A 15294-nucleotide genomic window follows, 5' to 3' on the forward strand; every position below is an offset into this window, starting at 1 on the left:
GAAAACACCCTGTCCTCCAAAGCGATCGGCGTTTCCCCGAAGACTGTCTTTGCTTTTTCTTGTCTTTTACAAAGAATCTTGGAAGGATTTCCCCCCCCCCTTGCACTAACACGCCCCCCTCCTTCCCCTCCCCCCCATAGATCCTCTCGCTCTCTTTCAATCGTTCTGTTCGGAAAGCTGTTTAATTAAAACAGGTGTTTGCAGTGTCTGGGGAACTCAAAAAAAAACATAATCGAAAGTTTAGAGGGAGGGTGAAGCTGATTGAAAAAGAGGCTGAAATGGAAAACTCAGAAGGAGAAATAGGCAAGATAACAAAGAGCGGCGGTCGGGAGGAGAGGGGGGGAGCGAGGGGCGATATTTGTGTGTATGCCTAACATATATATTTACTTGCAGCAGTTTTGGTTTTTTTAAAAAATCATGTCATGTCAGCGTTAGGAAAAGTGCTGCGGGGGGGCGGTAAGAGGGTTCTAGCTTTCTTGTAACATCCTGTCCTGTTGTTAATCCCCACCCCCACCCCCCTTGCGTTTTGGAATAATGCCTTTGGGCCAAGCAAGATGAAGTGGAGGGGTAAAGTTAGATCAGAGAGGCATGAAAACACATCTTTCTCCCACAGAGGCGTTCCACGCGCGAAGTCGATGTGGGATTTTTCCACTCTCCAGGAAAACAATTTGAATTGCAAATGCATAGTAAACAGGAGAGCTTTCACTTTTCTCTCCCCCCCCCCCAGCTCCTTTTAGTTAATGCAGAGAGGCTTGGCAGTTGGGGGGGCGGCAGAGAAAGAATAACACTCGACTGCCCATTGATTTTTCTTTTTTTTTTAAGCCCGATCAGTTAAATCTGTCCCTTTTCTACTTCGGATCTGGCTTTCTCCCCTCCCCTCTTTTTCATAACCTTGTCGGCCAAAGGGGAAAGGCTGGGGAAAAGTTCCAATGATAATGTTGGTTCCAGCTGGAAGGGGCCACTGGAAAGTGGCAGGGGAAGGCCTCTTTTCTTGCCATCCTCATCACGCCGGTGAACGGAGGGGGTGTGTTTTAATTGAATCACTGTCGCTTAAGCTCCAGCGAAAACTTGACTGCGTTGAAATTTCACTCCGATCGGTGGCCTCCTTGGGGGGGGGGGGTGTCCTGCTCTTCCAGACCACCCACCCCCCTTTTGTTGACCGCTTCACTCCAATAACTCAGCAGGGTATTAAAATTGAAAATCCAAGACAATTTATGTTAAAACACGCACTTCCCCCTCGCCCAGGGACTATGACAGTTTTCTCTTCCACCCCTTGGTAATCTGGTTGCTTTGGTGGTGGTGGGGAGGAATCCCAAAATCGTTTTAGAAGACCGCCGATAACCTTTCAGAGTTTACGGGTCTGAAATAATCATGTGTTGGAGTGGAACTCTGGTGAGACACGTCCCGACATTGCTGTGATTGAAAAAAGACTGCTCCCTGAAATCAGTTGCTCGGATGAAAGAACAAAAAGGTTGCCTTCTCTCTGTGTATGTGTCTGTCTACGTAATTGTAATTCTCATTAGAATTCCAAACTGTGTCTCAGCTGACCATCCATAAAATGGGAGTAAGGCAGACCTGCTACGGCAGTGTCCTTGTGAGTCACTGTTACCTTTTGCTGTGAGAAATGAGTCGTATCATCCCTGTTTTGAAAGGTCTGCAATGGTCGTTTCTGGGCAGAATTCGAAGTACTGGTGTTTATTTGGAGGGCCCATAATGGCTTGGGCTGGGGATACCTGAAGGCTTGCCTCCTTCCGTATGGTCTGCCCTGCCTATTGAGAGCCACCTCATAAGCTTGGCTCTCTAGAGCCCCATCTGCAGAGGGGAGGCATTGGGCGAATGGAGACGGGGCCTTTTCAGCGATGGCCCCTGTCCTGTGGAATGCCCTGCCTCCTTGAGGTTTGCCAGGCACCTACCCTATTCTCTTTGAGGCACCAGGCCAAATCATTTCTTTTTACCTAGGCGTTTACCTCAGGGGTGTGATCTTTTTCAACAGTCTACTTCTAGCCTGTTTTACAAGAATCCTTTTAGGTTTCTCATTGTTTGGGGTTAAATCCTGACTATGTTTTCCATTCACACAAGGCACTTTGGTCAGTGGAACAGAATATTCCTTACTCTCCCCCCACCGCAGCCCACTGATATCCCTGAAATGCTGCTGGGGGGGGGGGCAGGGGACCCTCAGGAGCAAAACAAGAGGCAACTCAGGGTATGTAGTAGCAAGAAGGGGACTGGAAGAAATTCCCACACTTCTCTCATTGGTGGAGAAGCTAGTCAGGATCTAGTCTCTTGTGTTGTTGTTTTTTTGCTCTGGCTGGGTTTTTTTTTTAATATGCAGCTTTTTGTGGTTTGTTAATTTTAATGATTTTTATGTTGTTTTTAATGATGTTATCCAGGGCTCTTTTTGTAGAAAAAGCCCAGCAGGAACTCATTAGCATAACAGGCCACACCCAGCAGTAAAAACTCATTAGCATATTAGGCCACACCCCTGACTGCACTGCTCATTAGCACATTAGGCCGCACCCCCATGTTGCCAGAAGTGTGGTCATCCAGCCACACCCACCTTTTGCTTCTTATTCTGTTTACCTTGTTTGTTGTCAAAACCCAGGGCCTTTTTTGTAGCAGGAACTCCTTTGCATGTTAGGCCACACACCCCTAATGTAGCCAATCCTAATGAGTTCCTGCTGTTGGGTGTGGCCTATTATGCTAATGAGTTCCTGCTGGGCGTGGCCAACTCGGGAGCCAGCCGGAACTCCGTTCCTGTGCGTTCCTGCCCAAAAATAGCCCTGAGTTATCACCTTTTACTTAGTGTACTTTTTCCTCAAGCAGTTATCTAGGTAGACAGCGTACCAACTTTCTAAATAAATAAAAAGGCCTGATCCTGACAGGCTCCGGGTAAGCTTCGTTGTTACACCCTTTGTATCTGGTCTGCACTGCCTCCAGTAAAGTGAAATCCATTCTAAGAGGGCTGCTTTTATATGTTCAACAAATTTGGGTAGTGACTGGACTGTACTACTTCAGAATATGGATGGGGAAGTCATTTGAATGTTTCCTCCATGGAGAAACTGAACTCCCGGCTCATGAGAAAATATTATGTTGGGAGAGTCCTTCTCCCTGATATGCTAGCTTTCTATGTGAAGGGAGATATTTTTCCCATTAAGGGCCAATTGCACATGCAAACACCCACTGTAGGAAATGGTACAGTCGAGGACCTGCTTTGCTACTACAGTTCTATTGAAAACATGTAAACCAGTTATACAGAATGAAGTGGTAGACTACTGGATCATACCACTTCTGGGCAGGTAGGAATCATCTTTTTGTTATTGCTCCTCTGCATTAAAACAAAAATCTGAATGGATTGAACTAGCTCATCAGTGAGAAAAGGTTAGAGTTGCCCTATCGCTGATGGGCTGGCCTTCTACATGGAGGGAGATTTTCCATATGAAAGGATTTGGAGATGCAAAAAAAAATGCCATCAGAATTTTATCTGTCTCATTGCAAGTTTACCCTGCTTTTACACACACACAAACAAAACACCTTTGGCTTCCAAAACAAATTATCGCATCAAAAAAACAAAAGCAAATCATTAAAATATCATTTTAGCGATGTCTCGCTCCAAGGTGGAAAGATGCCTGGCTGCTGCCTCATCTCCTTCTGGCCTCTTCTGTCCACATATTTTCCTCCATCTTGCCCTTCCCCCAGGGGACTCAGGACAGGATCCACACCTCCCATTTTATCTACATTACAACCCTTTGGAGTAGGCTGGGCTGAAAGTGACTGTGGGACAGCCGTTTTCAGACGATCCTGCTTTGCAGGGTTGTTGTGAACCTCACAGCTGAGTGGAGATTTGAACCTCCTCTGTCCCAGTCTCTAGACCAGCACTCAACCTGCTGTGCCATATTGATTCCATGGCCTAGGGTGTAGGATAGATCCAACAATATAAATAGCATATTGTTTGGGCATCTGGTAAGAGCCACATTCATGTACCTCCGGCACACTAAAATTGATTTCCCATGTAAATTCTGCTGCCAGCCCCCCCCCCCCCCCCCCGCCGCTATCGTACGATGCATTTGCACCGTTCTGCAGGATTTCTAACCCGCCGCCATCAATCCATACATTGCCATTAGATGGAGCCACTGGGGGGAAAGTAAACATACTGCTTCTAAGAACTAGCCCCTTCCCGCAGCTTCTGGCTCCCAATTTAGAAGAAGAATGGTTTTTTATACCCTGCTTTTCTCTACCTTAAGGAGTCCCGAAGGGGCTTACAATTTTCCCTTTCTCTCCCCACAACAGGCGCCTTGGGAGGTAGGTGGGGCTGAGAGAGTTCGGAGAGAACTGTGACTGGCCCAAGGTCACCCATCAGGCTTCATGTGGAGGAGTGGGGGAATCAAACCCGGTTCTCCAGGTTAGAGTCCACCGCTTTTAACCACTGCACCACACTGGATTTACCTCCTAATCCCTTATTAAATGCTTCCGCTACTTTCTCCTATATAAGGCAAGACCTGGGCAAAGGGCTCTTCAAACGCAAGTCAAGACCTGGGCAAAGGGCTCGTTCTTTACAGAGTGAGCGGGAGTTCTCCTGGAGAACATCCTTTGGGTGCCTCAAACAAACAGCTCTTAGAAGATGAGGTGCATAAAGGAAGAATCCAACTGCTTATCTTGAGAGGCAGTGAAGGAATTATTTGCCTGTTATCTTGAAGTAAATGGCCAATCAGCACTGCACATGGAAGACGTGGCCAAAGCCTCCGTTGGTATCCATGCTGGAGAAGAATGGCTTAAAGAGCCCTTTTGCCTCTGTAATTGCCCGCAGCTGTTCATGCTGGAGAGGTGGCTCTGAAGGAGCCCTTTTCCTCTTTCCTCAAAGTGAGCAGCGCTCTAAAGGCAGGGCTCTTCTGGAGCCTCTATGCTAGAGAAGAGGAGCTGGTTTGAGGCGGCTCACAAAGTAAAAAGTTTACCACACAATCATTCAAAACAGCATAACACTCAGAAACTTCCATCGATCCCAGCCAGGGCATAAAAACAACACGTAACCCAAGTAGGATGTTAAAAACGACAGAAAACATAAGAACATAAGAGAAGCCAACGTTGGATCAAGCCAATGGCCCATCCAGTCCAACACTCTGTCACACAGTGGCCAAAAAGACCAGGTGCCATCAGGAGGTCCAGCAGTGGGGCCAAGACACTAGAAGCCCTCCCACTGTTGCCCCCACCACCACCACCAAGAATACAGAGCATCACTTGCCCCAGACTGAGCATTCCTATCTATACCTTGTGGCTAATAGCCACTGATGGACCTCTGCTCCAGATGTTTATCTCATCAAGAGTTGGCAGCCTAGATGATCCTCTGAAATGAGTCCTCGGGACCCAGCAGCAGACTGTAAGGATGGAAACTAACCCCCCTCCACCCCAGCGGTAAGGTGCCAATTGGCCTCGATTCAGCACTAATAGCTTGCCAACTGTACAAACCTGACAAGAGGCTGAATCCAAGACAGTGACCAACAGCAGGGGAGGGACACGCCTTCACAGGATTGACATCAAAGACACACTGCTATCCTGACCCAATGTCTTTGGGTTGGCCCACCACTGCAGTTGCATGCTGGACCTTCTTTCTCAGTGGTGACAGAGGTGGCATTGGGGACGTCTGGAAGGGCTAGGTCCAACCACTCCTGCACCCTCCCTTGGCACATCCACTGGCAGCACCACAGGTGGAAGCAGGGGCATCTCTTCTTCCTCTGTGCCAGGAGGTGCGGCTGTTGCCTGCTGCTAGCCACTCATCTAGCCAAGGACTCAAGAAAGGCTCTTAGGGCAGACGTGGACGCCCACTTGAGGGAGAGGGCAGGCCACCAAGCAGCAGGGGCTCATTTGCCCGCCCGGGGGAGTAAGAAGCCACAGGGCTTTCTTTCTTTTCTTTTTTTGCTGAGTATTTTTGTGTCTCTCTCTGTACGTGTACATGCATGCCTGGAAGTCATGGTTGGCTTCTGGCGACCCCTAGTGGGGTTTGGACGTTTCAGAGGGGTGCCTTGCCTGCCTCTGCCTCCCGACCCTGGTATTCCTTGGAGGTCTCCCATCCAAGTACTTTCCAGGGTCGGCCCTGCTTAGCTTCTGAGATCTGACGAGATCAGGCGTGCTGATTTTACTGGCGGTCCCACCAAACCCAGAAAGGGGCACTCTGGACAGCATCTTGCCGGAGGTCCCACCAAATAGGCCCTACTCGGTAGCAGACCTGGGATTCAACTTTGCCTCTCCTGGTATGATGGGGCTAGAATTGCTTTGCCAGATTTGGCCAGAGGTCCATCTTGCTAGGTGGGGCTGCTGCATTATCCAGCTTGAGAGTTCCAAGAAACGAATGGAAAACTGGCTCGATGGCCATCTGACAGCAATGCCGATTCTGTGAAATTAGGGAGATCACGAGAGGGAGGGCAGGAAGGGTTGCCTCAGTGCTTAGTTCTCGTGGCCCTTTCTTACACGCCCAGGGAAATGCTGATCACCACTTTGGGGGTCAGGCAGCAATTTTTCTCCAGGCCAGTTTGGCCAGGGATCCTGGAGTTGTTGTTTTTTTGCCATCTTCTGGGCATGGAGCAGTGGTCACTAGGGGTGTGGAGGGAGAGGTATTTGTGAATTTCCTGCACTGCGCAGGGGGTTGGACTAGATGACCTTGGCGGTCCCTTCCAACTCTATGATTCTAAGTGCCTCCAAACCCAGAACTATTGTGGCCCATCTTGCAAGCCCATGCCAGGGAGGGCTTGCAGCTCGGGAGCAGAGCTTCTCTGCTTTGCAGGCAGAATGTCCCAGGTTCAGTCCCCGGCATCTCCAGTTTAAAAGGCCTAGTCAGAAGGTGATGTAAAAGACCTTGACCTGAGACCCTGGAGAGCCAGGGCCGGTCAGAATAGAGGCCGCTGACCTTGATAGACCGAGGGGTCTGAATCAGTAGGGGTGTCTGATACCGTACCTGCTCCTGGTTTCAATTACGGGTGGATCATTTACATCTGCTTTCCGCCTGCGGCCGTCTTTTTAAAATGGTGACTGTGTATTCTTCAGTCCCTAATGTCGATTCCCCCGGTGTTGTGTGCCTGGAGAGAAAGCAGGTGTGTCCGTGGGAGGAGGGGGAAGCATACAGTGCAGATCTATCCATTTGCAGCATGCCATGAGCTCCGTAGCTCCAAGTTTTGGGTAGCAAAATCCCACCAGAAGTTCCACTACTGAAAGAAACTGTTAAAGCGACCGATGGGAAGGGCAGGGACAGGTTCTTCTGGCTTGGGCCCACCATTCCCCACCCCCACTTGACAAACCGTGGTGGGGAAAACAGAGAGGCTCTTTGGCATCGTGCTGATGGACGATGTCATCTCTGGCTGGAAGTGACATCACCCTGTTGCACCGGCACCCTAGGATTCATCCAAAACTCTATGGTTGAACTGTAGAGTTCGGGGTGAAACCTAACATGTTGTGCTGACTCAATGGCACCACTTCCCGTTCTGCACCAGAAGTGATGCTGTGTCGTGGGGCAAAGCTGGTGAAATGGTCTCCGCCAGGGCTTTTTTTGTAGAAAAAGCCCAACAGGAACTCATTAGCATAATAGGCCACACCCAACAGCAGAAATGAATCAGCATATTAGGCCACACCCCCATGCCTTCCCTTGGCTTGCCCGGGCAAGCCGGCCCTTGGACAGGCCGGGGAAGGCATGGGGCTCCTGATCCTTCCGGGGGGGGGGCCTGGCCCGCCCACCTCAGAGTTGCTAGGGGGTGTCACTCTCCAGGCCTTCCCTCTGTAGCCACGCACGCAGAGGTTTTGGCTGTAGTGGGCGTGGCCAACTTTGAAGCCAGCCGGAACTCCGTTCCTGTGCGTTCCTGCCCAAAAATAGCCCTGGTCTCCGCTTCCCAAATGTTCCCACCCAGCTGCTAGCTGTGGGCGGCAACCCAAGATTGGAGCCATCGGGGGTTAAGCCTGTGTCTGGACTGGACTGCTTCTGACGGCAAGTGGGGGGGGCTTAAATAATGGAATGCTCCTAGGTACACAGGATTCCCTGCACGTAGAAAACCAGCATTTCAGGAAGGAAAGCTCGGGCAGAACTATTTTCCCCAACTAACAAATCTTCTACACAGAGACGATGTTGTGAATACAAAGGAGCATTCAGACGCGTGAGCCCCATCGGGGCTGTACGGGGCAGAGACAGGTTTCTCTTCTCCGTGACTAACAAGCCGTGCTCAGAGTTTCGTGACGCAGATCAGGTTCTCTTTAACAGCCCTGGTTCAGAGCCATGCAAGAAAAACAAAGTGGCCGAAGTCAGAGGTTGTGGAATGGACCCGCCCACTCCAGACTAAAGGGAGGGGATTCTTGCTTTGAATGTTCTTTTGTGTATTGAAATGCTCCATTCAAACGGAAAGATGGCCCAAGATAAACATTCTGCCCCCTTTCCGTGCTTGCTGGGGAGGTTCTATTTTTGCGGGGGTGGGCATGAGAATAGGGGAACTCTTCCCAAATGTGATGTTCCGCCTAATGCAAGCCTCGGCATTTTACCATCTAAAGTTTCAGCTCTGGTTTGGGAAATACCTGGAGAACTGGGGAGGGTGGAGCCTTGGGTGGGTGGGGTTTGTAGACGGGAAGAACAGGGTACAATAAGCCCACTGAAGTCACCCCAAACCCCGCCCTCCTCAGGCTCCACCCCCAAAATCTCCAGGTATTTCCCAGCCAGGAGCTGGCAACCCTACCACGGTGGCTAATCTCGGGCATCAGGAATGGGAACCTTTATCTTCCGTTTGTCATTTGGGAAACACAGAAGTTGACCCACTGATTCAGAACGGAGAGACTCTCGCTGTCGGCTAGGGAGACGCCGGAGCAGACGTTACAGGATTCCACTGCGGAATGATCCATCGTATTCCACCCGCCCCTGAAGCTCAGCTCAGTTGTGTGTAGCTAATGAGAGGGATATAGTTATTAAGAGAGAAGTCAATTAGCAAACACAAAAAATGCTCTCGCTTTGTAAAGGGCTGGCTCGGTGGTTGGCACGGGCAGCTGGCTTCCCTTTCATTTTTTTTCTGCTGGTTCCGCAAAGCCCGCGCCTTTGCTGCCCTTGCAGATCGGAGCTTTGATGACCCTTTCAGAGTGATTTTTTTTGCTCTGTCACAAACGCTTTGTGCCACTTGCTGAACTTCTGGCCCGTTGGGCCAACCAAGTTGGGTGGCATCTAAACTCGTAAACACATTAGTCAGGCTGTTGATCTGCGAAGGTCAGTTTTGTCCACAGTGTCTCTCCAGGGTCTCGGGTGGAGGTCTTTCCCACTATATGATCCTTTTAACTGGAGATTCAGTGGATTGAACTTGGGGCCTTCTGCATGCAAAGAAGACACTTCACTCCCGGGCTGTGGACCATCCCTGTGGCTCCCTTGCTTGCAGAGGTCATTTTGGGGGGGATCGGGGGGGGGATTGCAGTTCCCCCGGGTGAGGTACAGGGGCGGGGCCCATGACGAAGCCCCGCCCCCTGCTTCCGGCCGCCCCGCTTCCGGCCCTCATTCAGCCAGGAGGAGGCAGGAGAAGAGGGAGGGTAAGTTGCTTCCTCCCCGCCTCTCCCCACCCCTGCCTGCCTGGGGCCAGGGAGGGCCTTCGCGGGGCTTCCTTGCACTCACGCCAGCTGTGCAGGGGTTCAGCTGTGGAGCTGCAAGGCCGGCAGCGGCCGGGACCGTTGGGGGCGGGGTGTGTGGTCTTATGACACACTTCCAGTGATGTCAGGGGGTGTGGCATATGCTAATGAGTTATGCTAATGAGTTCCCCTAGCTCTTTTTCTACAAAACGACCCCTGCTTGCTTGAATGGGGACTCACACCAGATCGCCCCATGCTTGCCCAGCTGAAGGCTTCTCCTGCCCTGCCTACAGGGTAGCTCACCTGGAGTGATGCCTTTTGGCCAGTAGGAAAACTTAAGGATGGAGGGGGAGGATAACCTTCTAAAAAGAGAAAACACCAACCAGCAATCCAAATGAGTGAGTGGCACACCTAAGGAAAGGCTAAACAGTTTAGGGCTTTGAAATTTACAGGGGGAAGAAAACAAAGCTGGGAGTGGAAATATGATAAAGCAGGGATGTCAAACATGCGGCCCAGGGGCCGGATCAGGCCCCCAGTGGGCTTCTATCAGGCCCCCGGTGGAACTGGCCTGCCTCTTCTTCCAGTTCTGCTGCTGCTGCGTCATTGTAGGTTTGCAGCTTACAGATACGCACCTGAACAACATACTCAAGATTGCAACAGCCACAGACATTTTGATGCAATAATTCAGAGCAAGAGGTGTCAGTTATCAGACACTGTTAAATAAGCAAAATATTGCAAGCGTGCTAATGTTTTAAGCATGTTTTTATTTTCGACTTGGCAACCCTACTCAGTACAATGGAACTCCCAGGGTGTGATAGAGATATTGGCTGCTTATCGCACTACACAAGCCAAGTCATTCTGTTCTTACTTTTACCGAGAAATTACAGTTCGTTGGTTTTATAGAGTCCACTGGACTCAAACTTGGTTCTCACATCTGTTGTTCACTCATAGAATAACAGAATCATGGAGCTGGAGGGGATCTTCAGCGTCACCTAGTCGAACCCCCTGCACAATGCAGGAAATTCACCAATACCTCCCCCCCACACCCTCGGTGACCGCTATTGCATGGCCAGAAGATGACAAAAAACCTCCAAGCCAAGCTGGCCTGGAGAAAAATTGCTTCCTTACCCTAAAGTGGTGATCAGCATTTCCCCGAGCATGTAAGAAAGGGTCTTTATTATCTGTATGCCAACATGCTGCTATTTATATGTCCTACTAGTATGTGTTATTCCAATCTTAGCTACGTTTATTGCTTGGTTACTTATGCATCTTGAGTCTAATCAACTCTTCCTGGCAATTAAACAGCTTCCCCACTTGCATGTAATATTTGAGGCAATCTCTTTCAATGTATGTAAAGAAGTGTGCACCCACTGAGTCTCTGTTCCCACATGTACACAGGATTGAGCCTGGTTTGTCTTGGGGCGCCGCTGGACTCTAGACTCATTCTCACATCTCCTCGCTAATTCTTGCATTTGCCTGCTAATTTGCTGCCCTCTTGGCCAAATGGTCCAATTTCAGCTCTGCATATACATCTTGGTTCTTAGTGGCCCCACCCGATGGCTGCCACCACCCTCTTTTTCCCTGTAAGTAGCTCTTGAGATTTTGTTCCAATTTCTACGAAGAACTGTGCTTTGCACACGAAAGCTTATACTTTGTATAAAACTTGGTTGGTCTTAAAGGCGCCACTGGACTCAAACTTTGTTCTGCCGCTTCAGACCAACACGGCTACCCCACCTGGATTGATATCAGTGCTACTGTGGAAAGTCTGTGTGTGTGATTGCTCAGTGATAGGAGACTAAGCAATGTGTGACTGGTGTTTTTGGAAAGCCAGAAAGAATGGCTCCTGCCTTTGAGGACAATATCATAAGTGCATACTTACAACACTATCCTTTGCTACAGAAAGAAGGATATCGGGAGACCAGTTCTATTTGGACAAGGGGAGCATTTCCACAAATCAATGATGATGTCACAATGCAGTTAAGAGCCAACCCGCATATATGAAAATGCACATTCAGTACGCTCCTGAAATAGGTCCGAAAAAGTAATCCTACCTCTGTCTTCACTGTGGAAGATGAGAAGTGCTTGCCCACCCCAGAACCACTGATTTCGGAAGGGGTGTTGAAAGTCCTGAGTCAGTCTGGCCCCAGTGTCTGCCTGTGTGATTGTCCTGGGTGCACCACACTTTGGAGCAGCTGGCACAAGAACCGCACTTTGGGCCAGGACACAGCATATGTCCCCTCGAGGGGGAGAGTCCGCTGAACATGCGGGTGGATGAAGTGTGTGGGTCTAAACCTCATTTTGGGTGCAGAGGGCACTTCCTTATTCAAATCTTCTTTGAACTTCAGGCCTTTGGGAGGCGCTCCGGATAGAACCGGAACCAGTGTTTGGACTGCAGCTGCTCATTCAACACAGGAAGCCCCGCTCTGCAGTAATCTGGAGCCGCGCAGGGTCTTGCTTGCCCATTGTAAGATTACAGCAGTTCTATTCCTCTCAGGATGTGAACTGCTCCACTCGGGGGGTGGGGTAGAATTAGAGAAAACATTGCAGTCTGGTCTTCGACTGTATGACTAGCAAGAAATTAGACACATTCTTGGAAGATAGGTCCATTTGATGGCTGAGTGAAGCCTTCACATTCAAAAGGAATATGCCTTTGAACAGAGGTCATTTCGTAGAAAAAGAGGTGCAGGAGCTCATCAGCATAACTCATTTGCATATGCCACACCCCCTGACATCACCGGAAGTGTGTCAGAAGGCAACACCCACCGCTCAGGCACCACTGGACTCTTTTGGATTGCTAGCTATTGGGGGGGGGGGAATGTGCAGATCTGTCCTCGCAGAGGAGGGAGAGCTTGTGCCCAAATAAAACTTGGTCTTAAAGATGCCACTGGGCTGTTTTTTTGGGGGGGGGGGCTCTGCAACTTACCTGGCTGCTTCTTGCTCTGACTGAGGGCTGCTGGGAGCAGGGGGCGGGGCTTGTTGCATGTGCCCGTCCCCTGGGCTCTTTACTGCCGGAGCTCCGCTCCTGCGCGCTCCTGCAGGAAATGACCCCTGCCTTTGAATCCCACTTGCTGGGGTGGGGCAGCTATAAAGGACTCCTGGCTTATTTGTGGACTTCCAGGAGTCACCAAGCTGACCTGTGGTCTGATCTGGTAGGGCTCTTATATGATTATGAAAGCCTGGATTCCCCGAAGACCAGTTTGATCTCATGATATTGATCGGCGCCTTTGTAATTCACCTGCTTGACTGCTACTCTGCATGGTGCTGCCCTTGATGACCAGGTAGAAGCTTCAACTACTTCTGGATAGCCATTTGTTGTCTAGTGTTGAGAGGCTTGAGTATATCCTATCTTATATCTCCTTTCCTGGTTACCTGCTTCAATGTTCCCTCTAAGATGTGGAGTCTTGTGAGCAACAATTCAACTTTGTGAGCTACTGGCATTAAGGTTGTGAGCGAGCGATTTGGCCACTGCATAGATCAGTTTGCTCTGGAGCCCTCCTTCCTGAGCTAAGACAAAAATGTGTGAGCTGGAGGCTAAAAAACTGTGAGCTGGCTCACACTAACTCAGCTTAGAGGGAACACTGCTGCTGGTGTATTTATCTATCTTGTGCCCTCCAAATATTCCCCAGGCAGCTAGCAACAACAAGTAAATGCTTTTGAAAAACCCTAACATTAAAAGCAACATCGACAGCAGCGAGAAAGGCAGCGAGAAACATAGAAACAGTGAGAAACATGAAAACAATCAAAGCCAGCAAGGAAAATGTTTCAGGGCAGGAGAAGCAATTAGCTGAATGACTGGGAGATGAAAAAGGGAAGGACTGAGGACGAGTCAAAGATGTGTGTGGAGGGACCAGCAAGGACTTTGTGTTCTTTAACTTCTGCCAGTGGGGAGACGCACAGGACCATTTCTCTCATCTAGACACAAAAACAAACGGCTTGGGGTTCTGTTGTCCAGCAGGGGGCGCCTTAGCCAGCACAAAAATATTTTGATTTTTAAAGCAAGAACTCTGTGTGGTTTTCTCTCTTGTCTCTTGCCTGTACACGCCAGAAAAGCCTAATGATTAATTTTGTAAAACTGCATGTATGGCCCTTTTGAGACATGCTGGGGTTGGTGATCCTTAACCATTGCAAACGTCGATCCTCCTAGCTGTATATGTTGGCGACTTCCTTCTTTCAGCCTCTTGGGCATCCAGCCTCACACGCTCCACTCTATTGATAAAGCACCAAAAGGAACCTTCAGAGGAACAAAACGCGCGTTCTTCCACTGTGTTGATAGAGTTTTTGGTGTTGGCGAGGAGAAAGATAGGGAACCTGGCAGGGTTGCCAACGCCAATGAAAAGTACGGAAATGGAGAGTGATTTCAGCAAAGCGTACTTTATTCGATCAGGAACAAGACGGCTTTGGCCGGCTCGCAGGCCAGCTTATATTCCCCGAGAAACCGCCACCCAAAACACACACACCCCCACTTCCCAGTAGGTTATTTACAGCAGCCAAGAGTCCCATTGGCTCTCGGCCAGGAACCTAGCCCCCTGATTGGAGCAGGCTAGGATCTGCATAGTCTATTGTCTCTTGGAGTGAAGCTTGACAACTTTGGCCGGCTCGCAGGCCGGCTTATATTCCCCAAGAAATTGCCACCCAAAACACACCCCCACTTCCCAATAGGTTATTTACAGCGGCCAAGAGTCCCATAGGCTCTCGGCCAGGAACCTAGCCCCCTGATTGGAGCGGGCTAGGATCCGCATAGTCCATTGTCTCTTGGAGCGAAGCTCGGCGTTTGTCTCTGGACGTGTCTGGACTGGATACATTAAAGCCAAGTTGGGAGATTCCTGGAAATTTGAAGGATGGAGCCTGGGGAGGGCAGGGTTTGTGGGGGGGGGGACCTCAGCAGGGCAGAGTACCATACAGACTCCCCTCCGAAGCAGACGTTTTGTCGAGGGGAGCCGATACTTGTAGTCTGGAGATCAGTTGTAATTCTGGGCAGAGGTCATTTGGGGGGGGGTGTGTGGCCTTATGACACACTTTCGGTGATGTCAGGGGGTGTGGCCTTATGACACACTTCCGGTGATGTCAGGGGGTGTGGCATATGCTAATGAGTTATGCTAATGAGTTCCCCTAGCTCTTTTTCTACGAAACGACCGCTGATTCTGGGAAATCACCAGGCCACACCTGGTGGTTGGCAACTCTAGGAAACCAGAAGAGGAAGGGGTGGGTGGGGACTGTTGTGGTGCAGGAAAGGAATTAAAGGGCTCTGCTCTCTCACGGGCAACCTGCTCTGCAATCTAAATGTGCGGGGAGGCAGGAGGCTGCAGACAGAGGTATTCTACATCTGCTCAAAAGTACTTTTCTTCCCGTTCCTTTGCTTCTACTCCTAAACCAAGCATGGGTCAGAACGTGGCACAAAAAATGAGCCAGGAGGGCAAAGGTAGGCTTGGCCCATAGCTACAGTGGGGCTATTCGGCCCCCCGCACCCTTTCTTAAAGAAGAGAGAAGAGATTGGATTTATACCCTGCCCTTCACTATCCAAAGGAGTCTCAGAGCGGCTTATAAACTCCTTCCCCTTCCCCTCCCCACGACAGATACCCTGGGAGGTGGGTAGGGCTGAGAGAGCTCTGTCAGAAACTGCCCTTTTTCAAGGACCGCTGTGCCAGAACTACGGCTTGCCCAAGGTCATCCAGCAGGTGCAAGTGGAGGAGTGGGGAATCAAACCTGGTTCTCCCAGATCAGAGTCGC

At 50.0% G+C, this 15294-nt stretch overlaps 1 protein-coding gene across 1 annotated transcript in view; it reads left to right on the forward strand.

Moving 5' to 3' along the window:
* Nucleotides 1–15294, forward strand: part of GATSL2 (GATS protein-like 2) — a 107591-nt gene that overhangs the window by 293 nt on the left and 92004 nt on the right. The gene's annotated exons all lie outside the window — the stretch shown is intronic.

This window comes from Gekko japonicus, unplaced genomic scaffold (genome assembly GCF_001447785.1).
Source record: "Gekko japonicus isolate JY-2015 unplaced genomic scaffold, Gekko_japonicus_V1.1 scaffold89, whole genome shotgun sequence".
NCBI classification, from domain to species: Eukaryota; Metazoa; Chordata; class Lepidosauria; order Squamata; family Gekkonidae; genus Gekko; species Gekko japonicus.